The sequence below is a fragment of the Mustela erminea genome, chromosome 6 (assembly GCF_009829155.1).
Source record: "Mustela erminea isolate mMusErm1 chromosome 6, mMusErm1.Pri, whole genome shotgun sequence".
NCBI classification, from domain to species: domain Eukaryota; kingdom Metazoa; phylum Chordata; class Mammalia; order Carnivora; family Mustelidae; genus Mustela; species Mustela erminea.
The window spans coordinates 24,361,917-24,385,439 of record NC_045619.1 but is presented as its reverse complement, the minus strand read 5'-3'; the positions used below and the strand labels follow the sequence as shown (position 1 = coordinate 24,385,439).

At 44.1% G+C, this 23,523-nt stretch overlaps 1 protein-coding gene across 1 annotated transcript in view; it reads left to right on the top strand.

The window, feature by feature from the left end:
• The window catches only part of ELK3 (ETS transcription factor ELK3), a 67,330-nt gene continuing 43,807 nt past the window's right edge, over window positions 1-23,523 (top strand). The window contains exon 1 of the mRNA XM_032346707.1: window positions 1-385. The gene's annotated coding sequence lies outside the window, so the exon portion shown is untranslated. The remainder of the gene's footprint in view (window positions 386-23,523) is intronic.

The window sequence follows — 23,523 nt, the reverse complement described above, 5'->3', positions numbered from 1 at the left end:
GGGCGAGCGCGCGGGGCGCAGGCGGCGGAGTATGCGCGGGCCTCGGCGGCCAGCCCCGGCGTACAGCCGCGGCCGGGGCGCGCGGCGCGGGGCGGAAAAGCCTGTTTACACAGACTGCACACCGCCTGGGGAATAATGCAGTAAAGGAAGTGAGCCGGCTCGGCCTGACTGCTCCAACTTCCTGCTCTCACACACACACCAGAGGGAAAAAAAAAAAAAAAAAGAGGAGCGAGAGAAAGAAAAAAAAGGGGGAAAAATCAGGATCTCATTACAAGAGCAACAGACCGTCTGCAGACGCCTGTCAGCATGGAAAGTCGGGGGCTTTCGCCCGGTTCCTCCTAGAAATTCCCCCGAAGAAGGATCTTGAAAGCTCCCCCACATCTGGGTAGGTAGCAAGCAGGGTTTCTGCCTGTTGCTCGGACAGTTGCAAAGTTTCGTCGGGGTGCTTTTTCGTTCTTTTCTTTGGCTTGGTGGGGGTGGGGCTGGTGGGCGCCGCGGGGTGGGCTGCGGCCCTGGGGAGGGGGCGCCGCCGGGATGCTCCAGCGCCCGCGCCGCCCGCCCTGCCGGAGCTCCGCGCCGCGTCCGACCCTGCGCCGGCGGCACCCTGCCCTGGGGCTGCGCTGCAGCTCTGAGGAGGGGGTGCGGTGGGGGGGGTGGTTGGAAGGGACGGTGGGACTTCGGGTCCCCGGCAGGGACGGCGACGGGGCAGGCTGCGTGCCTGGATGCTGGACCGCCGCCGACCTTTTAGCAGGGGCTGGGCTCCCCAGAGGTGGCAGTGGGCACCGATGCTCCGATTTGGGGAGAGGATGAGGGTGGAGGGGGAAGCAGAGGGCGTGGGGAGCGAAGACGCGGGGCAGGGGGCCACGTCCCTTCTCGTTCGGCAGGTGACCCCCCCCCCCCCCCAACACACACACCGGCCCGGGTCATCGCCCCCGGGCGCAAGCCCAGGTGGACCTTTAAAAGCCAGAGGAGTCCTTACTGGACAGGGTTTTGGCGAAGGACCCGGCAGCAGACGGTCTTGGAGCCCCCCGCTCTTTAGGAGGGGGCGCTTCAGCTGGCAACTGAACGTTGGCCTGTAATGCTACTGTAACTTTTGGGAGGAGGAATTAAAATTTTGGAGAGTTAAAAGAGACAAGTAAGAGGTCTCGGTTTTGTTTTATTATTTTTTTTTTTCTGAACCGAATCATCCTGAGGACAAGCTGCGTTTAGGAGGCGGGTGGGGGTGGGAGTAAGAAATGTTATTTCAGAAACTGCAAAAGGGGCTTTTTAGAAAAAAAAAAAAACAACAAAAAAAAACGAGTGTCGGGAGAGTTTCTGGCTTGTCTGGAAACGGCAAGACTAATTGCCATGCGCTTCCGCTTTGAAACTGGCAGCAGACAGCATCTTGAAAATGACTCACTAGAGGAGCTCACAAAGAAACTGGTTTGCTCCTTCTCAGGTTTATGTATTTGTGCCTTTTACAGTTTCCTTTGTAGTGTTCAAGGGGTCCCCCGCCCCTTCCCCGCCGCCCCCTCCTACCATCTCGCTTTTGGAAGCCCCTGGCCAGTCTTTAACTACCCCCAGTACCCCAGCCGGAGGGGGGCTGGGGGAGGCTGAGTTGTTGTTGGAGTTGGCTGGGGAGAGGGTTACAGGGATTCTGCTGCTGCAGGGGGAAAAAGTTCCCTGAATTTTCCACTGGCTGCTGCAGGAAGAGAGAGCCCCTTTAGTCACTGCTAAGTAATGTCTGCACACACACCAACTAATCTCATTAGGAGTTTCCGCTGCTCTGTACAGGAGGGGTTTTGTGCAGCCACTGTCCGCTGGGGGAGTACTGTGCTGCAGAGGGGGACAAATTAGGGCTTTATTTACTTAGAGGTGCAGCTGCCTGACAGCCTTTTTCAGGGCAGTATCTTGAAAACTTTGAAGTCACTTGGGCCCTTTTGATTTCGGACTTTCAGGTTTTTCTTTCCAAGTTGTCTGTAGGGTGTCTGTGTAGGGTGTGTGTGTGTGTGTGTGTGTGTGTGTGTGTGTGAAGTTTCTATGGCCCCAGCAGCTCAAACACCCCCATCTTCTCTCATCTGAGCTTGTTGTCTTTGTTGGAAGGGGTCTAGGGGGCTGGGGGAGCCACAGGAGGTGAGAACCTCAAGTGTGTTCCAGGCATCTATTAATGAGCTCAAATCGATTTCTGAGCCTTACTGCTTTATTGCCAAACAAAATGCCCTCTGATCTCTTTTCGTTTTTCTCTGTCTGTGGCACACATTTATTTGGGATAGGTCAGTTATGAGTTTCAATTTATGGGGATTATAAAATTACAAATTGTGTTAGGAGGTCATGTGGGTCAGACAGTGAAGAAGAGTGTCCATAAGTGTTTTTAGAATTTCCAGTAATGATCCTGCCTGCAAAAACCCCTGATGGTCTTTCTATGCCAAATATAGCAAAGGCATTATGGCCTTAAGGCCTTATGCCTCCCCGCTCCTTTTAAACTTTTAAATGTTGGCAATGTGTAGAGTTGCTTAAAAGGGTAAAGAATTTAAGGAACCTGCTTGGAACTGTGGGGTTCCCTTTACTGACAAGGACATGCTGCTTGAGGACCGTACTCCTGAAGGGTTTTGAGGTATTGGTATTTCTCTTCTGGTGGCAAAGCATGTCCCAAAAACAGCCCAAGGAGGGTGTGAGTCAGTGGATGTGAGTACAGGATGTCCCTAACACAGTGCCGGGCATAGCAGTAGATGCTCAATAAATTGTTGCATTGAAAGCTGTGAGTAGGACCACGACACTTAAAACAAATAGATGAGAAAAAACACTTTCCAGATTGTAGGAGAGGCCCCTTTCAGTGAACTACAAACCAGCCTGGATAAACAGACTTTTGGGAGTAATTTTGTCCTCCAGGTGACATTTGGCAGTATCTGGAGACATTTTGGTTTCATAACCAAAGGGGGTCCTCTTGGCATCTAGTCGGTAGAGAGTCAGGCATGCAAACTACCCATCCAACAAGGTACAGAGCATCCCCGCCCCCAAGAATTTTCCATCCCCAAGTGTCAGTAGGGCGTACTGTGAGAAGGTCTTATTTACATTAACAGTGATGGTGACTCTTTTACCTGCCTCCATTCAATGAATAGGACATTTACAAGTTGTCAGTTGCACTTTTCTGTCACATATGTACCACTGTGCATGAATTTTCTCACTCTCACTCTCTCTTTTTGGTCAGTAATATGCCATAGAATGACATTGAAATGATGAATTGTGATGGTTTACATTTTTGGGCTGAATTAGACCATCTCTGAACCTCACTTACTTGGTACTAATGCTTTTCAGACCAGATGGCAATAGCCCAGATAGGACAGAGCAGTGATTTTTTTTTTTTTTTCAACCCTAGTTGAATTTGAAATTTCCTAAAACATTTATTAAAGATGTCCTCTTCTTATTATTAAAAAAAATTAATAATTTAAAACTGCTAATATACAGCAAATGTAACTCTGAGGTCATATTTTGAAATTTATATTTGTAATAACTTTTTGGAACTTGAATCTTTTCCTGAAATTGGTTTTAAAGTCCTTCCAGTCAGAGCATTTAAATTAAAATATTCCTTTCTTAGCTGTCAGATACTGGGTTTTGTGTGTTCTGTGCTACCCAGTTATATTTATACACCTCTCTGGTTCAGAACACCAGTGTGGTTGCAAAACATTACCTAATGACAAACTGAACACTAAAAAAAAAAATTATCCAAGGATGTGACTTCCTGGAATAGAGTCACCTTTTGGGGTGGGGGGTGGGTGCTGATCGTGAATTACTGCTTCTGAATTAATGACTTTGCTCCTTCTCAGTCCTAGAGACTGATCCAGCCACCTCTCTGTGCCCCAGAACTGGGGTATCTCATTAAACTTCAAAAGCAATACGTTCTGTCTCTTTTGGCTGTACCTGGGCTGCAGGCAGCTGGCTTCTGCCCCTTCCTAAGGGCCTATACACACACATACACATTGCATACACACACATACACACTGGGCATGGGGGTCATTTGAATGAAAGACCCCAAGATTTTTCCATATGTTTCAAGCAAGAGCTTTTTATGCCCTGGTTATCCATAATTCCCTTTGTCTTTGTATGTAGATTTATAACATATTTGAGATTGCACTAGCATGATAATATTTTCTAAAGGTTAGGTAGGTTTTTTTCTGTTTTGAAAAAATATTAATGTGAATTATGTTAGGAAGATTCAGAAAACCACGAAGAAAAATATAAACATCTCCCATAATCCCACTGTTAACATTTTGGTGTATATTTTTTTGGTCTCCTATAATGTGTGTGTGTACACACACACAAATACACACATGCACATATAAAACTTTTCATTGGAGTCACACTGTACTTTGTTTTGTAACTTATTTTTACTTAACATACCATTTTATACATTTTCATAACTGGTACCAAGACCAAAAGTACTGCACATAGAACATGCATTTATTGATCTAATAAATGTGTTGTCTCAACAGTGGATTGACATACTTTTTTACATGGACTTGTTCAATGTTTTTGTCTCTGTGGCTCCAAGTAATGTTCTAAGAATGCTGACCTCTTAGAAGACTGAATTCATATGTGCTGTGAAATTTGGGATTTTGATGAGTTTCTGTATGATTTAAGAATGAGTCATGATTTGCAGCCGAATATCAAGATGTAGTAACAGGAAGTCCAGGGCTCTACACATCAAAATAGAATGTTAAATGATGAGAAAGAGAAGCTAGGTTAAATCAAAAACGTATCTTGAACTTTAACTATAAGGTGGGAAGAAGGTGCCTCTTGTACATTGTGACAATTCTGAGTTATTACTGTTTCATTTTATATCCAGAGAGTTTCCAGACTTTGAAACTGAGGTTTTCAATGGCTTTTCAGCTCAGGATGACTATTGCCCATGGTCAGTTTGAATTAAGATCATCCAGCTTTTTGGTTGAAACTGTGGCAGAGAGACGATGGTTTTGTGGCACAGAACTCTGGTTTTGCCACTTACAGTGCAGCCCCAGTAAATGGAATTGTGTGTGTGTGTGTGCGTGTGTGTGTGTGTGTGTGTGTGTGTAAAACCTTCTGTTAATGAATCCTAAAGGCCTTCAAAAACGGTAGATCATTCAGTCTTTAAAGTAATTGCAGAAATTTGACTCCTACCTATAACCAAAGAAAAATGGCCTTTCATCTATTACCGGAAACTTAACGTATGTGTCAGCAGTTTAAAAATAAACCTTGAATTGGTCATTTCAATAAACTGTAATTTGGTTTGAATTGCCACTAGGAATTATTAACTCATCAATTATGTGTTTTAATTTGCATTTCCTGGAAAGCAATTATTAAATTATTCTAAGAATTAAATGGGATTATTTTATAACTTATCTTTGAGGCTTATTTTTATATTTTTAAAGAAATTAAGATGATGGTTTTACTCATACATTCTAATTTAAGTTGGACTAAAATTAATTTACTCACCTGCTCTAGAAAGAGGCTCTAAAGTACATGGTATCATAAGTATTTCTAAGCTATCATATCTAAGAATAATTCCCAATTTTCCGTGTGTAAATATGGAAATAATGGGGTAGGTATAAAACACACTTATCTAATGCCTTCTTTTAGACTGAAGTCAGGAATCCTTTACTCAAAGAAGTAGAACAAGGAATCTGAGACCCTGATTGTCTTTTTTTTTTTTAATTGAGGTATAATTTTGTACATGGAAATGGACAGATCCTTGATGTTTTTGTGTATACCCATGGAATCCCCACCTCTTACCTCCAAATAGAGAATATTTCCGTCACCTGAAACATTCCCTAGCTATTTTTTTAAATTACGGTAATTTCATGAGTCTACCCTGTAGGTTATTAAACCTCAGAACACTTTGATAAAATACTGCAGTATTTTTATTTAATCTGCTTGATTGAAAACTAATCATTAGAATGTGGGGATTTCCTCAGCAATACCATAGGAGGAAAAATCCCTTCTACATTATTTAATACCACATGAGTTAACCAAAAGTAATGTGTGTGCTACAGGAACAAGCAGATTCCCTTAAAGCCAGTTGTGTTGAGGGGCTATCTCTGAATCTCTCTGGATGGTGAAGTGATTAAAGTGTAGAGGTTGGGGTAATCCCTTCCAAGTCAAGTTCTTTTGTCTACTTCTGTGGAGTAAGGAACTTGAATCCCAAGAGTTGTGAAAACATGATGTTAATTTTTGTTCTCCTCCCAGCCAGCCAACTTCCAGGCATACACAGTGATTTAGGCGAAGTATTTTGTGATGGGAAAAGGGGTTCCCCATAAATTTCCCCTTCAATCCCATTCTGGCCCCTTGTAGAATAAGGAACCCTTGAGGGAAGGTTGTTGCTGGCTGCTGTGCTGCATTTCCTCCTTTTTGTAAGGTTTGCGACAAGCATCACTCATTTCTAATGGCCCGGTCACCTCATTCTTGGGAACACCAGTGACTGTCTGAACTGGATGCTGAGTAGGCCAAGATAAGATGGTGATCACCAGGTTCAGTCCCTGCTCCTTCTTTCCTATAGTCTTTGAAAAGGCTCTCTGTCCTCCACTGCTGTGTCTGAGGGGTCCCTCATTCCCTCTGGCCGTCTTTAGTCCCTTGTCTCCCCACAGGCCAGAGTGGTCCTGAAAACACAGGTCTGACCGTGCCACATGTCCGCCTCAGATCTCCCAGTGACTTCGGCCAGGTTAGAGACCGGAATCCTTCATGTAGGCAGTATGCCAGCCACCCTGGCTTTTCGGCCATTCCTCACAGGCGTCCTGTGCCCTTTGGCTACGGGGCCTTTCCAGATGCTGTTCTTTCTCCTGGGAATTCCCTTCCCTGCCCCCACCCCACTCCCATCTATCCCGCTCTCTCTGCTTTGCTACTTTGTGGCCATCCTCCAAGGCTCGGCTTTTGCTAGGCCCCCAGGCTGGCACTCCCCCCCGTCATCCAGCCATCTGCCCCCGCCTTCAGAGAGCCCTTGCCGTATTGACTAACAGGTTTCCTCAGTACCCTCTCCAAATTCTCCCTCCCCAGATTCTCACTATCCAAACACAGGTACTGAACACTTTGAGATCTCGTTTTCTAGAGATGGGGCTGGTGTCCGCCATTATTCCTTATTACTCATTATCCCAAACTCAGGAACAAAAGAGGGTTGATAGCCCGGCCTCCCTTGTTATCCAGAGCCTCTGCCAAACCCTTGAATCCTTTAGACTTGGAGAGTGAGGGAGGTACCTGCCCCCCGATGCGTCATGATGTATTTCACGTCTGTCTCAGCCTCAGTCTGGAACCTCCCTCTGGGCCTGCTCTGTTTTTCTCATCCTCGTAATTATCCCAGCACGTTGTCCAGTACTTGGCATTCATTGAATTATAAACCATCTGAAGGGGGAAAGCTTGCCGTTGGACTTGATAAAGGTCTTTATGGCCATGCATAAATCCAACCCTTTGCTAGACAGTAAATTACTTGGATTAATAAGAGGCCTATCTCTTGGTGAAATCATGAAGACAGCCAGGAAGAGCCTGTACAGAGGATATGTCATTTTCCAGAGTTTTTGTCTGGACTTGCAAGAACCGTAGATGAACAGACACAAGTTTGTTAATCTCTGAGAGGACAAATGTCAGCCTTGTTGTTGCTACCAGGGTTGTACTGGGAATGGTTGGTTAACAGTTAAATAATTCATAGGTCAGTGCAGCTTGAAAGGATCTTGATGTAAAATTTTTTCCGTGTTAAAACCTATCTTTCTACAGCAACGATCATTGGTCTTTCATCAAGATGTCGACTGACCAAGTTTTGGTCATTCCTCTGGGCTGCGTTCCATAATATTTGCAGTTAAAAATCCTTCCTCGCTTATACTAAAACCTGTATGTAGCATTTGTCTATAACTTCTTGTAATTAATGATGTTTCTGATTGATTTCTGATTGATTTTGAGACTAACGAAAGACTCTGTGTATTTGAAAGGATGAATGACTAATACCTCCGCTGTTTTGGGGGAAGGAGGGCTGGGTCCGCTGTGCCTTTCAGCTGCGTTTTGCCAAAGAGGCGTGTGTTGATAGTCAGACCTTGACTTACCAGAATGTATGATTAAGCAGATTTCTCTCCCTGCATTTCACTGTCAGGAGGGAGAGATAAAAACCCAACGGCAAAACAAGCCCCAGAATTTATTCCAGGATGTGCTCAGAAATTCTCTGTAAGAATTAAACAGCAAGGATTCTCTTACACTGTCTGCATCTGTAAGTTCTCATCATCCTCAGAATAAGGATCCTAAGGCCCCAAAAGATCAGAATGCTCGATTACATGAGAAAAGGGGTCTCTGGTCAGATAGTTTCCTAACACGGTTAAGAAGAGCACTTTTCTGGTTAATACTCAGCTGGGAACGTTCTCTCCCCACTCCCTCCTTATTGGATTTTGGACAGTTTTCCTTTAGAGGCTAAGATACAAAAGCCATGGTGGTTGGAGTTCCTTTGAAAGTGAAGAAGATAAGCATTGACAGGGGAGTGTGTGTGTGTATGTATATGTATGTGTGTGTCTCCGCATGCGTAGGCGATAAGAGAAATGCCTGAGTCGAAGAGAGTGGGACAGTATGATCTCACTTTTTGTTCCTCCTATATCCAGAGCCGCTGTTCTCACAGAGGAGTCAAGTCCTAAGAGAGAGGATGGGAGCATAAGGGAACATTTGCTAAACTTCTCGCCCAAAAGAACCACTATTTCACTGTGAGAACTCAGAAAACTTGGTTTTTAAAAAAATACAATTTATGAGAGAAGAAACAAGAGATTCCTAATTTCAGCAAGTCCCATTAAGAACATACAAGAAGGGAGCAAACCTTTTAGTATTATTTGCAAGAGCATATCTGGACAACAGACCTCCATGTTCTTGTATGGTTTTGCATTTTGAAATCTTCTGGAATCTAGAATCCATGAGCGTTGGTAGAGATGTTATTTCTGCTAATGTCTCTGCCTGTTTTCCAAGACCTAGAAACCAATCACATAGACCAGAAGATATTGGGTGGTAGAACATTAATATTTATTTTTATTTCATTTTTTCTTTTTAAAAAAGTATTTTAGAACAAACATCTCCAGATTCTCCAAGTGACTTTCTGAGCTCAGGACTGGAACTGATTAAACCCCAGGCAGAGAACCCCATGTCACATCCATGCTGAGGCCCTAGTGGAGGGCAGAAATGCCTGTTGATGGGCCAAACCCATCTTTGATAATTGAGGCCAAAACGTCACTCAGTCAGCCCCTCGATGTTCTTATGACCTTTGCTTAATTGACTGCTTTGGATGCCTTAGTGCTGATTCTCAGTTCTGCATTTATGATGCTTGGATAAACTGAGCAACTTTGAAGAGTGCTAAAAATTCTTAAAGTGAATTACATTTATTACAAATGTATATGCTCTTGGAAGAGGCCCGGAATCCCACAAATGTCCTGGGGACACTGGGGTTCTCCAAAGCTCAGAGTTCCTGCTCTTAGATAAGAGCACTTGGCCTGCTTTGATTTAAATCAGAGCTGAACCACAGTAACAGCGTCCTCTGCCAGCCTTTGCCACATCCTTTGCTTTTTTTTTTTTCCCTCTTAACCTAAATATTATACCTAATTTGTCTTTAAGACCTTGACATAGAAGATCATACGTGCTCTAGATAATGAAAATGTAAAAAGGGTGACTTTCTTTAGCAAGGGGGACAAGATCTCTAAAGCAGGATCCAGCTGTTATTTATTTTTTACAGTTAATATGTTGTGGCACAGTTATTGGAAGAGGAGAGTATCATGTTGTATGTGGCATTTCAGGAAAGGGCCGAGCCACGTTAGCAGATGGCAGATTCCCGAATGGGAAGGGAGGGCCATGAGGACGCTTTGGGGTCCATATTGGCTGTTTGATGCTGATGCACCAACAGCTATTCTTTTCCATCAGAGGCCGTTGTAGGCTTCTCGAAGGATGTGGGTGTGCACGTTAGCCAGACACAATGAAGAAACCAATGCTCTCCCACTTACGACTGTGTTCATGTTCTTTGGTTCATTTACTCAGTGCATGTGGGGGTGGGGGTTAGTAAATAGGTTTGAAATACAAGACATTGGGAGGGTTTTGAAGTTATTTTCTACTTTTGCAATTCTAATTCTTAGAAATAACAATACTTACCATGAACACCAAGATATTTTAAAATATGCTCCCCTCACTGGAGTGAGTCGACAAGTCAGGCTCGATTTTTCAGTAGACGTTCAGTGGAAAATGAGATGCCTTTGTGTGCCATGTTACCCTTATGCCATTGTATTTTTGCCTCATGTTAAAAAGAACTCTGTGAGAAGTTGTTGACATTTAGTAGAACCCCTGCATTTGGTACCATGAGGCACAAAAATGTGAGAGAAACAATAAAACCATAAAAGGGCTGGTCTACCTTCCCGACTGGAGACGCAGCTAAAATCCCCCACAGGTGTCCACCACATGAGCAGGTGATGACATTTGGAAGACAGCAGCGTCACTGTTTTTTTATAGTTCCCTTGGAAAGTGGGTATATTATCATAACAGATTATGTAAAAATGTTGATGCCTCGCATTTGCATTTCCTAAACCGTGGCAGAGTTTTGCTGAGAAGAGCACGGAAGGAAGGAAGGCGCATGCGCTGAAGTGCCCACAGAACGTAGAAGCCCCTAGAAGCATCTAGAAGTCCAGAGGAGTCCATTTCCTTGCTTAGCTAGCCGTCTGTGCGAGGTGGCAGTACTGGGTAGAGCAAGACCCAAACATGAGCTCATGTCCATATACGTCAGTGGAATCTGGATCTTTCCAGGAGCCACCACATTTTGACATGCTAAATTTTAGGAAAAGGAAAAGCTTTATCGTATTATGAGCCATTTATAAATGATCCGCTCAGAAAGCTGTATTATAAAGTTTTAACACTGCTCATATACTCCTGAAGAACATGAGGGTCAGCTCATGAGCATCCTTTTCTCTTGTATTCTTTTAAAAATACTCTAAAGTGGTTTCTGTAGATCTACCTCAAGAGGGAAAGCTAACTTTGCCAGGAGTGCCAATGTTGGGGCCAGTTTTCTTCGGGGACTTAACCATCCAGAAATGATGGAAGAATTGAGGCTTTATTATTTGAAGTTCTATAGAAGAGACAAGAGAAGTTTCTCTGGGAAGACCGTGACTTCTCTCCCTCTCTGGGCCGCTACTAGGGCCATGAAGGAAAGCTGGAGGGAGAGGGTCAAGGGCTCCTAAGATTAGCAGCCTGATGTGTCCTGCATGCATGAGAAGCAGCCACTGGTGATGAGAGACGTGTTCTAATGCCAGTAAATGAGGTAGAGAGACTGAGCCACGCATGGGCAGCCTGGGGGACCCGCGGTGGCTTTGGTGGGCCGTGGTCACACCAGAGAGAGATTTGGAGGACCAGACAACTGGGCCAGGAGGAAAGGCTCTGCATCTTTCCCGGGGTGGCACTGGAGAGGTAGGGTTGTGGTACAGATGTTGGAGGCGGCCCAGATGGGGGGGGGGCAGGGGGAAGGGGGGGCAGCCAGGGAAGGTGCACAGATGGTTACCTTTCTGACAGGAAGTGCCCAAAGCTGCAGCGGGGCTGGGAGGCTGAGCACAGCTGTGCACATTTCCCGGTCGCCGGGGTCCCTTGGGAATCCTTCAGAGAGGAAGAGATGGTGTCGCAGCCCACACCTGACCCTGCCCGGGCCTCCTTCCTCCCCCCACCCTGGCGTCCACCCCGTGTTTGTGTGCGCGCATGTGTGACAGAGACAGGGCGATGATGTCGGTGAGGCTGTGGGTGGCTGGGTGGGTGGCGTGTGGGGGACTGGCCCGAGGAAGAAGGGCACTAGGGCTAAGGGGGAAGGTGTGGCTGTTACCACGGATGGCGAAGTGCAGTGTCCAGATTTTTAATTAGAAGAGCCGAAAATGTGAATTTTCTTTGACGAAACCTATTTTATCTTGCATTTTTTTTTTTTCTCTAACGTTTCCACTGGGTGGTGCTGCGGGAATTCCTACCTTTTGCCTTGGATCTACCCTTCCCAGAAAGACGCCTCTGAAGCATAATAGGAGGAAGTCCTGATTTAGAAAGATTTTACAGTTTCAACACAATGGAAGGGTCTGGAGGATGCTCTGGCAGGAAATGTTGGAGTTTCTGGATGTGGAAAATCCACCATCATTCTGTATCATGCACAAGTTTTCTTACTATGCTGCGGATGGACTTTTTGGCTTTCGCCAACTTATTTCGCAGAGAAGAGCTTTCAGGTTTATCTGAAAGATTACGGTTTTGTTCTAGTGAAGGCAGTTTGTAAGATTTCCTTTATTTTCGATTTTCGTAAAACTATAATAACAAAGTGAGCAAACAAACATTTCCTGATGTTAAGACAACCGTAGATTTAAAAAATCTCTCTGCGAAGGTTTGATTTGAAGCTGAAGGTATCATTCCATTCCCGTTTCAAAGAGTATTTGTGCAGGGCACTGACCGAAAGGGTAACTTGGATTTTTATTTTCCAAATAATTATACAGAGTCTTTCAGTCTGAGGGCGCTCGTGTGTGGAAGGGGAGAGGGTTCGCCTAATCCCTGTTTTACAGATAAAGAAGTTGGGACAGGGAGAAGTTGACCTCCCTGCCCGAGATCGTGCAACTCTTTAGGGCCACGGCTGTGATGGAATTTGTGTTCTGATGTCCAGACTTTCCCCCTTATGCATAGGATCAGGTTTTTTAAATATGAATAGTATAGAAGTTTAGGTAAAAGCTTTTTCATTCCAAGTCACATTCCAAGGGGAGTATGGGAGGGAAAAAAACATACCCACTGGGACTTAGGGAGCTCATTTAATGGAACTCACACGTAAGGACCGTTAGCAAGATTTTTAAGTAAGTTGTACTGTATGCAAGGCAGCATTTTGTTTTCATGTGCTTGTCACGGCCCTCCACAAAAATCCCAAACATTGCTTCCTTAGAACCTGAAACAGGGCTTTGCCAGAGGTGTCTGTTTTTAAAGGAACAGTTCTGAGTTCCTGCCGGGTGCCACGTGCTGGGCTAGGTACTGTCACGTGGTCTTAGTGGGGTTCCCAGTGTGTCCCTATTCGCAGGTGAAGTGTTGCCCGAGATTCCTTCTGTGGTCAGGAGAAATGCATGCAGGTTTGGCGCTGTGTCTCTGGAGCCAGGCTCGATCCCTCGCGTTTCTTTTCTTGCCTTCCATCCTCTTGTTCTGCTCTGTGCGCCCACACTGAGCAGGATGGTCTCTCCTGCTGAAGGGGGGCTGAGTGACAGAAGGGACCACGTCTCATGTCTAGTCTTCATAATCAAGAGCTACCCTCGATTATTTAGTGAGGGATGAACCTGGAGCGTGTCTAAACCAACATACAGATCTTCTTGAAAAGGGAGATAGGTTTAAAAAAATGATGGTAACATGGGTTCACAGTTTCTTTCTTAAAACGGAGCCAGTTGGGATTCCTGGAGTCACAGATGAGGCAAAGTGAGAAATGAACAAGGAAATTCCCTGATCTGATTTGTAGTGGGAAAGTTCCATCTCCCACTGAGGTAAAACGAGGCTTCTCTCTTAGCAGCAGTGAGGTGTGCATGTGGGAAATGAAGCCGCCACTGGAGGAGCTCTTTGTGGTGATCAAGGACCTGGTCATTGGAGCCAGATGACCCTGGACAGGAGTCTCTGTTTGTCTGTCTGACTCCTGTGGCCATGAGCATCTTATTCTACCTCTTGAAGTCATGACTTCCCTGTAGAGCATTAAATTTAGGTGTGTGTGAAGCACTGAGCGCAATGCCTGGTACATACGAGATGCTCATCAAGTGTTTGCATTAAAAAAATCTCCTGCTTAAAGAAGTAACAGATTTGGGGAGCTGATATTAGCCCTTTTCTTGAGAATTCCATGGAATCTCCGTACTGCTAGTCAGGGAGGAGATACCTAACATTTCCTTTAGAATAGAGCTCTTATGAGATTTATAAATTTAGTGTTTTACAAATCCTGTTGAAATTATATGTATTTTGTATGAGTTTACCTTCCCTGCCTCTAGAGAACTTCAGATTCTTAAAAGAGTCTGTGGACCGAATACTGGAAGAAGATACTGCCCTTGGGGTGGTGGTGGGGTGTGTGTGTGTGTGTGTGTGTGTGTGTGTGTGTGTGTGTCTAGACTCTGCATGTGATTATATGCTTTAAGTTGACTCTATGAGATTGTGGGTATTTGGCTGTTTGGGGACCATAAAAACAGTGTCATGCAGTTCAACCTAACGGTGATAATTGTTAAGAAATAACAGTTGGAAAGAGCATCATAACGAAAGAGATTATAATGAGGTGTGAATAAAGCTTCTTTTCATGCGTTATTTATCAAAAACTCACAAGATAAACTTTGTCAGGGATCCTCGGACCACTGTTAATCCAATTTATCTAAAATAACTTCTGTGGATGGTACTATAAAATAGTCTTGATGTTCCACTGGGGATTCATTGATAGCTTTATCACAGCTAATGAATCATTTTTCTAGCTCCATATGCTTTTGATCCAAATGGCTACTGTTGAAGGAGAATTTGCTTTGTATTTTTTTCCCCCTGTTGAATTCATAGGGTTAATTACTCTGGGGAGGAAACAAAAGTCTCAGTGAGTTTTCTTGGGCAAGAAGAATGGCAGTGTTCTTCCAGAAAGCAGAGTTCGACTGTCGTGTTGAGGGTTAAAACCAAGCTGACACACAAAGCAAAATGAAACCAGAGCTGCAATTACAAAGTGGGACAGATGTAGGAGGCCAGGTTTCCTGTGGCCCATTTTCCAGTTTCCTGCCTGCAACCTGCACAAGAGGAAGCTGAATGTTACCAAGTATGAGAACTGAAGGGGGACGTGCTTCGGGCCAGAATTAAGATAGGCACACAGAACACGGGCAACAAAAACAATGGCAAAGAAAGTGAATGCTTGGGTTTTAGTCCAAAAATGTCTGTCTGTTTCAAGAAAAGACATTGTCAGTAAAGCCTGTGGTTCCCTGCGAGACTCTGTGGCGGGGGACCTGGGGACGGGCCCGGGTTGTTGGAACCTCTGAGTTTTATAGTCCTACTCCTCTTTCAAGATGCTCTTTAAATACAGTGGGTTACCTGAAAAGATTTTTCCCTGCAGTGCCCGGGATTTCTAAATCTGCTTCCTGGGCATGTTGATAAATGAGGGAGGTGGATGTGGTTAACCGAGGGGCTATAATGAACTACAGCCTCATTTTGGGAAGGCTGGGTGACCAGTTGGCTGCTTTGATCTAACAGGCTTGTGTTCCTTTAACTGCCCAATAAAATTGTGTGTGATGTTTTCAAAGAAGAGATTAAATGGTGATGTGTATGGTTAAGACTGCAGAGCACACTCTGTGTGTGTGTGTGTGTGTGTGTGTGTGTGTGTGTCTACCTGACGAGCCCTGTGGGGAGAGGCAGGGCTCCTGCAGTCAGAAGACACTGGAGAAGTGGACAAGTCCATCTTTCTCCGGAGATTAAAAAGAGAATAATAAAATTATTCTATGTGTGGGCTACTAGCATATTCTAGAAGAGTCTCTGAAGTCACATGTTATAGTCCCCACCTTAAGAGTAAAGAAATTGAGGTTCAAAGAAACTTAGATTCACTGCATACCTTTTTTTAAAAATATAAAGCAAACTTTATTTCTTAAGCATTTTTGAGTATACTGTGTAGTAGTGTTAACTATATGCACAGTGTTTTACAGTTAGAACATTGTTTTTTATCTTTCAGAAGTAACTGAAACTTCAGTCGCATTAAACAACTCCTTTTTTTTCCTTCCCTCAGGCCTCCCTCTACGCCCTCAACTACCATTCTCCTTTCTAAGAGTTTAACTACTCTAGATACCTCAAAAGTAGAATCATCACTGCATGCCTTTCTATAGAATGCCTGTTGTCTGCCGGTGCCATGTTGGAAATGCTGGGTGACACTCATGTAAGGATGGCTATCGCTAAGAAACTCCATTGGTGGGAGGCTTGTGGAAGGCTCTGTAGAAGGCAGAGATGAAAACAACAGTCGGCCTTGTTGAAGGCTCATAACGGACAGGGCACTGTGCTGAGCTTTTCCCCATACACCCTCTCATTGAAATGGACTTATCTCTTGGAGGTACAGAGAAATAGGTCTGCGCTTTGTAGGCAGTCTATTATTTATGAACCTTCTGGATTGATTACGGTTTCTTCTTCAAGCCCAGAAAGGACAAACTCTGTACCAGGAACATTAGGAAATTAGGGGATGTTGCCAAGTTAGGGAACACAGAGGTGCCCAGGTGAGGCAGCCTGAAGGGAAAATAGGCCACTTTCCATCTCAGGGCAGGTCTATGTGAAAATGGGGAGAGGGGAGAGACAGGGCAGGGTTGTCTAGTAGTGGGGTGGGAAATGGCGTGGACATGCAGATGTGGGAGGAAGTAGAATGGCTCAAACACGCTTTCCCAGCCAGAGTTAATGTAGCCATCCATTTGCTTTTCCAAAGGAAATTTACCCATAGAGAAGTCACTGATGAACCAATGGGGTTGCTTCTAATATATCCGGAGACAGCAGTTTCATGGGTCTTCTTTACAGTGTCTCCCCCGCCACCCCCTGACAGTCTCTTTCCTCAGAGGGAAGAGTTATTTGTAAAACCGTACTAGCAGAACATTGCTAACTGATTATAGACGGTAAATAAGTAGACCGAGTAATGGCTAATTTCCTTCTCTCTGTTTATCCTGCCCTTTAAACATGGACAATCTGTAGCTATTCACAGAACGAATGAGAATACAAACATTTGTTAGTGAGTAAAAAGAGCTTTAAGGGGCTTGAACTTGGCCTCATTTTTTTTTTTTTTTTTTACGTGTAGTGGTTGATGATAATGAAAATGTCTTTTGAAAATAAATTTAAGTAATTTAAGTAGGGGCACCTGGGTGGCTCAGTCAGTTAAGCATATACCTTTGGCTTAGTTCATGATCTGGGGTCCTGGGATGGAGCCCTGCGGGGAGACTACTTCTCCCTCTCCCTCTGCTATTCCCCCTGCTTATGCTCTCTCTCTCTCTCTCTCTCTCTCTCTCACTCTTTGTCAAATAAATAAATAAATAAAATCTTTTAAAAAATATAATCTTTATTCCACCTCAAAAAAAAATAGTAAAAAAGACTTCAAGTGTGGGCTGCATAGTTACAAATACTGTCCCTTACTTACTTAATGCTTTAAAGGTACTCTGTGCTGAGTTACTGCCGATCTCAAATAATACAAATTGTTGTTTTCCAGTTCCTTGACTTAGGTACCTAAGCTTTGTTTTATATAATGAAACGGTTTCTGCCTTTTCTCTTGGAGATTGATAATATAATGGTATACAAACACTTTGTAGGTGCTGCTCTGGACAGAGGAGTGGAAATTAAGAGAATTTGTAATGTTAACTGTTAACATTCAGCCTCCTTTCTCTAACCATTCACGTTTTAGCAAGCGAAAAGACATACTTATGGGGCACCTACTTTGTTTGCTTCGTACACAGAAGTTTTTCTCCTCCTTGAGTCCTCTAATTTCTGACTAAAACTGTGGTTTGTGTGTGTGTGTTTAATGTTGGCCAATTTCTTTAGTTCCACAATATGTAAGCTTTAGAAAATCAAATAATTCTGTCCCCTCAACTCCCACCTTAGTGTAACTTTAAAAATGAAACCAGGAACATGCAAAGAGAAGTGTTAGGTTGCCATCAATAGAAAGAAGAACAAGTAAGTTGGTATTTCGACTTCTAAGAATGGCAGCAAAAACCACCTCCTTTGCATAGAGAGTCTGGGCAGCCGCATCTCGCAGCCAGATGTCTGGCGCCACCTTGTGGCAGACAGATAGAAGGCCCACTTCCGAGAGAAGGGAAAGCAGCTTCTGGAAGTAAAGAGCCATTGTGAAGAGATGTTCCCCAGGGGCACGCCTGCGTTTTGTGGGGCTTGAAGCTTAAGCATTTTGAAGAGACTGTCTTTGGACCACCTCCTCCAAATTAGAAATAGAAAATTACCAGGGCCCCTAGCAAAGAGTGAGTCTCTGAGATTCACTTACACTATAAGGTTCATTGTGAGTTGACCTCAGAGTGCAGATTCAGGGGGCCCAGACAGTGCTGGCAGTGGTGGGTAGAACCAAGTCTTCTGTCAGCTGCTGGAGGCTTGGAAGGGAGCACAGAACCCCTGCTGCTGGGTGACTTCTGTTCTTCTGGCTCAAAGTTGGGTGGGCGGAGGTTGCCTCTGGGTAAATTGCAGGTGCATTCCCTTCCAGCCTCCCAGGCCAGTTCTTGCTTTAGCCTTTGCTGATGCTTCCCTTTGCTGCTGTGGGGGGACTTCTGCCTCTCTACTCTCACCCCTTTAAAATTTGACCCATCCTATAGTTTGAAGGGTGAGTACTCTCCCTTCTCTGGAAAGCCTTCTCCAAAGAGCCTAATCCTGATTCTTGTGCATGTTCTCTGCAGTGTTACAGAGCACGTAAGGGCATAGGCTGTGGCATGAGCTAACCGCAGTTTTATTTATTCATTCACTCATGAGACAAATGTTTGTTGGGTGTCCAGGCTGACCTGTCACTGATCTAAACTGAGGATAGGTGAGTCAGCAAAACAAAGGTCCATACTCACTGAGTCAGCGTTTGGGACCAGTACTTCTCAAGCCATCAGTGGGAAGGGACTACTTCTTAAAAATTTCTGAGAAACTGTGGACTGATAATTTTGGGACATACAAAAAAAAAATAAAGAACAAAGATACCAAAATAGCAGCCCGATTTTTAATGATAGACTTTACAGGCATGAAATGACATTTAATAAATAGAATAAGTGTAATGAGGGAAAATTACAAAAAACTACATAGTCCTTGAAAGTGCATGCAAAGGCAATTAATATAGATCATTATTAATACTGGAAACTTTTTTCTATGTAGTAATTTAAACCAAACAAAAAGTTTGTAAGTGAGCTAGAGAGTCCCTGTATTAAATGCCTATAAGCACACTTTGAACACACACCATATTTGTCAGCACTGAACTTTTCATGGAGTAAGAGTTTGGTTCTTGCTCACTAATGAATTCAATCTAGGTTGGATACAATAATGCTACTTGCAAGAGATAATGTATCTAAACTATTCTTGTGGGTTTTTTTCAATTTCACTGGAGAGAAACCAGTCTCACAGAGGTATGTTGACAGCACTAGAAAAGAGATTTTGCAACCCCGTTTCCACAAACTCGGGATATTAATTTTTTCTTAACATTCATCTAAAAGCAAATATTGCATTTACAGTAACTCCTTGGTTAGTTGCCAGTTCCCATAATTTTTCCTATAAAGTTATAGTTATATTTAAATCTTTTAATGAAATCAGGGAATTCTAAATTTTTGTATACTTTTGGGTTACAGTTGAAAAACCTCAAATATAAAACATGTTAGTGTGGTCCCACTTCACGATTCTGACTAGTGTCTAGTTTGTAGTTTGTGCCAGTAAGATGAACCCACACGGATCACATATGGGATATAGTGATAGTGCCAAGTGGCAGTAGAAGTCTCCATATACTTATTCTTGGTTTCTGTACTCCTATCGTGGGCTGGTGACCAACAGTTAGCACTGGTGTGTTGACCACACATGGGATAGACTATTCTAGGGCCCCTGCTTTTCCGTGGCTGGTCCTCCATTTTCTCATCTACAAAGTAGGAAAGGAAATGGAGGTGTTGTATGAATGAAATGAGATAATACAGGGAAAGGGCTTGATGGAGGGTGAGGGCTTAATAAAACTACAGGCTGTGTACACAGAAGGCAAAGATAAGGCTCTTAGGTTTAGAAAATACAGATGAGTGAATGAATGAATGAATGAATGATTAACTCTGTGAGGCAGACCGTGAGAAATGCTGAAAAGATTTGTGGCATGAGTGTGTGTGCTCCCGTGTGTACGTGTTTGTGTGTGTGTGTGTGTACACGTGTATGTTGCTTTCCTGTGGGAGGAGCCGGGTGGCCTTCCGGTCTTCTTAGTTCTTAGTGCCTATTGTTCGAGGCACCAGGTTTAGCATCGGGATGATTGCTGCGTTTACTGGTCTCCCCCTGTTGGTGAGTGCAGGGCTTTCCCTGCCCTGGGGAGGAAACAGCTGTCTCTTCTTTTGTGCTGGGTGTTCATTGGACCCCCAGGGGCCAGGGGAAGTGTGCGGGGAGCGGGGGAGGGACTGGGGGCTAGTGCCCTTGACTGGAGGGAAGGATGTGGAGAGGCTGAACCTGGGGCATTGCCACTGTGGTCCGGTGGCTCTCAAGGAGGCAGAGGAGGGCAGCCAGGCTGGTGACTGTGATCGCTGTGTCCAGTATGTTGCATCTTTCTCTGTGCGGCTCCATTCGGATTCGAGAATAAATCAAGGATACTATTTGCAGTCTTTAAAAACAGAAGAGTTGAAAACACAGAATGAGGGGTAGAAGGTGACACACAGTCTGCTTAGGGGTCTCTCCCCAGGGCCAGAAGACAAGCCCTAATGGGCGGCCAGCTCCCCCCTCTTCTCCGCATCTGCTGCCTGGACAGACCTAGGGAAACTACCTATGTGGGCTCCAGCACCAGCGGTCATAAGCATGTTGTCACAGATGTCCCTTAGGATGTAACTTTAGAATACTTCTCTTTTTCTGACCCAGTAGCTTTCATCTGTGTGACTCTCTGCGCTGCCCCCTCCAGGACCATGAGACCTGGAATGGAGTTAGCCCCAGGGGAGGTGTGGGCAACCATGGGCTCATAGCAGCTGGGAGGCCTCTGGCTGAGTATCCGGAACCAATGTTTCTTAAGCCGGAGTCGGCAAATTATGTGTGCAGGGATCTGAATTTTCTCAGAATTTAAAAAAAAATTTTTTTTTCCTTTCATTTTTGATGATAGTCTAAAAAACCATATAAACATATAAACTATCCCCAAAGAGCTAAAGATTCTCCTTGGATTCCAGTGACTTCACTGGGCTCATTGCCTAATGAACAAAAACACCAAGGTGGGGACGCCTGGGTGGCTCAGTTGGTTGGGCGGCTGCCTTGGGCTCAGGTCATGATCCCAGCGTCCTGGGATCGAGTCCCACATCGGGCTCCTTGCTCGTCGGGGAGCCTGATTCTCCCTCTGCCTCTGCCTGCCATTCTGTCTGCCTGTGCTCGCTCTCTGCCCCCCTCTCTCTCTGATAAATAAATAAAATCTTAAAAAAAAAAAAAACAAAAAACACCAAGGTGATACAATATCTAAATGACGCCTTTGAGCTACGTGAAAGCCAAATGACCTCACAGCACACTCTATGAAGAGGTTTCCTCGTTGCTTAAAAAATAATAGTAAACATTTCAATAACACCAGGTAGCAGGTATAGTTCAAGGGCATGATGAGTAAATTCGAGTGATCCTTACAACAGCCTTGTAAAAGAGATACTTACTTACGAGGATGGTGAGGCACAGAAAGGTTAAGGAATTTAGGCAAGGTCCCACAGTCAGATAGGACCGGTACTTGAATTGGAAACCAGAGGGGCTGGCTCCTGCGTCTGCTCTTACCCCCCACCCCCAACCTTCCAGACAAAGTGGCTCACTCCCTCACTGCTGCAGGTTGTAGGGAATAATTGTGCTTCCGTGAAACACTGCACCCTCTGGGTGATGTGGTTCTGATTTTCGGGAAGCTAATTTACAACTCTGTTAATTATAGATAAGTGACAGCAAAGTAGCTATTGTCTATAGATATGCAAATTCTATTCTGTCTTTCTCTCTCAGCGCTCAGTTGATTTTTCTCCCACCCTCAGGTTTGCCCCCTGTGTACCTTCATTTCAGTGTTTCTGATCTACAAATGTTTCTGCCGTTTGGATATTTTTAACCTTGTTACAAGGTCTGTCTAGTTCCCTCCTCGATTAGTGAGTAAAATAAAATCTTTACCATGTTTTCATTTTTATATCTGCATGAGAACAATGTTGTTACTCATTTTGAAAATTAAAAAAAAGATTTTATTGACAGTGAGAGAGCACAAGCAGGGGGAGTGGGAGAGGGAGAAGCAGACTCCCTGCTGATGCAGGACTCAGACTGGATCCTGGGATCCTGGGATCATGACCTGAGCTGGAGGCAAACGCCCAACTGACTGAGCCATACAGGTACCCCCAGAATTGCTTTCACAAAGGAATTTCTCAACCCATAGCTTCTTAGTAAGTTTCTCCACGACCTTCTGCTCAAGCCCCGCCCCCCCCAGGTGCCCACCCCCCTAACCTGCTCTGGCTGTGTTTTCCTGTACAGCTGTTCTCCCGACACTATAGTCAATATTCCTATGTTTGTTGTTGTGTATGGCCTGTCTTCTCCCGCTGGGATGTGAGCTGCATGAGGACTGAGGTCTTCGTCTCTTCTGTTCACTGATCCCTCCCAAATACCCAGATGGTGTTTGGCATAATGTGAACGCTCAAAAAAAAAAAAAATGTATATGTATATGTATGTATATATATATATATATATATATATATATATATATATAGAAAGAGGTGGGGAGAGAATTGAATCTTTATAGGGTATAGTGGTATAAAATATATCTTACTCAAAAGGGCTTCATTGGCTCAGTCATTGCCATAACCTTGCTGTGAGTTTGGGACATCTTTCAGCAAAACATCATCTGTCACATATAAAATTAATCAGTAATTTTAATGGGACATGGCAGGCATCTGCTTTGTAAACTTTGTTTTATCATTATGTAAGAATCATAAACCTTAAGGAGCTTATATCCAGTATTGTTTATATTGAAGGGAGAATATAGTAGGAGTTTTAATGAAAATCATCTGTCAACACAGGGAACCTATTTCCCCCCTCGCTCCTTTAAAAGGAAGTATGTGTGTTATTCAAATTGGACAAACTGTTTTAAATATCTAACGAAACTTCCGTGTGTGGCGAGAGCTGGGCTGTAAATTACAAAGGGAGAGGAGCGCTAGGCAACCAGCGGGTGGCTTTGTTCTGGAGGTGGGTCTGGCCAGGGCGGGAACTGTCCTCTTTGAGGGGAAGCCAGAGGAAGGCCAAGTGTCTGATGCTGGGAGGCACCTCTTCTCTTAAGATCAGAAATGGACTGATCTCTTAAATATTGAAGTGCAGAGTTTGATTTTTGCATAAAGAATGGCATGACGCGACCAGACAAAACTGTGTACGTTCAAGATCAGGTCTGGGCAGGGGAAGGGGAAAGAGAAGCATTTTCTCATGAGCAAAAATTCGATGTGGGGAATATTTTTAAAAGATCTGTAGCAATTTCTTTCATGTGTTCTGCATATTTTAAGCAGGGGATTGTGGGGACTCCCGCTGCAGGAGGTTAGGCTGAGGAAATATTTTAACTTAAAGCAGGTCTCCGTTTGCATAATAATATATCAAACGTAAACTTCAAGTATCCACTCTTTCTTGAACTTTTTGCTTAATAAGAGCTACAGTATGCTGTCTAGATTGCCCACGTTCCTTAGGATGGCAGCCGGAGAAATTGGACTTTATTGTACCTGCATTTTAAGACCGAGTGCTTTATTAAAGATTCTAGGTGTCAAAGAATAAGAAAAGAATTAATTTAAAAACTTTTCTCTGGTGATAGAAGTACTCATTTGGATGAACTTGCGAATATGTTCAGTGCTGGTCGTTGTTGGAAGGGCATGCTTCCCAGTCGTGGCGTTAGAATCTTTTCCAGTG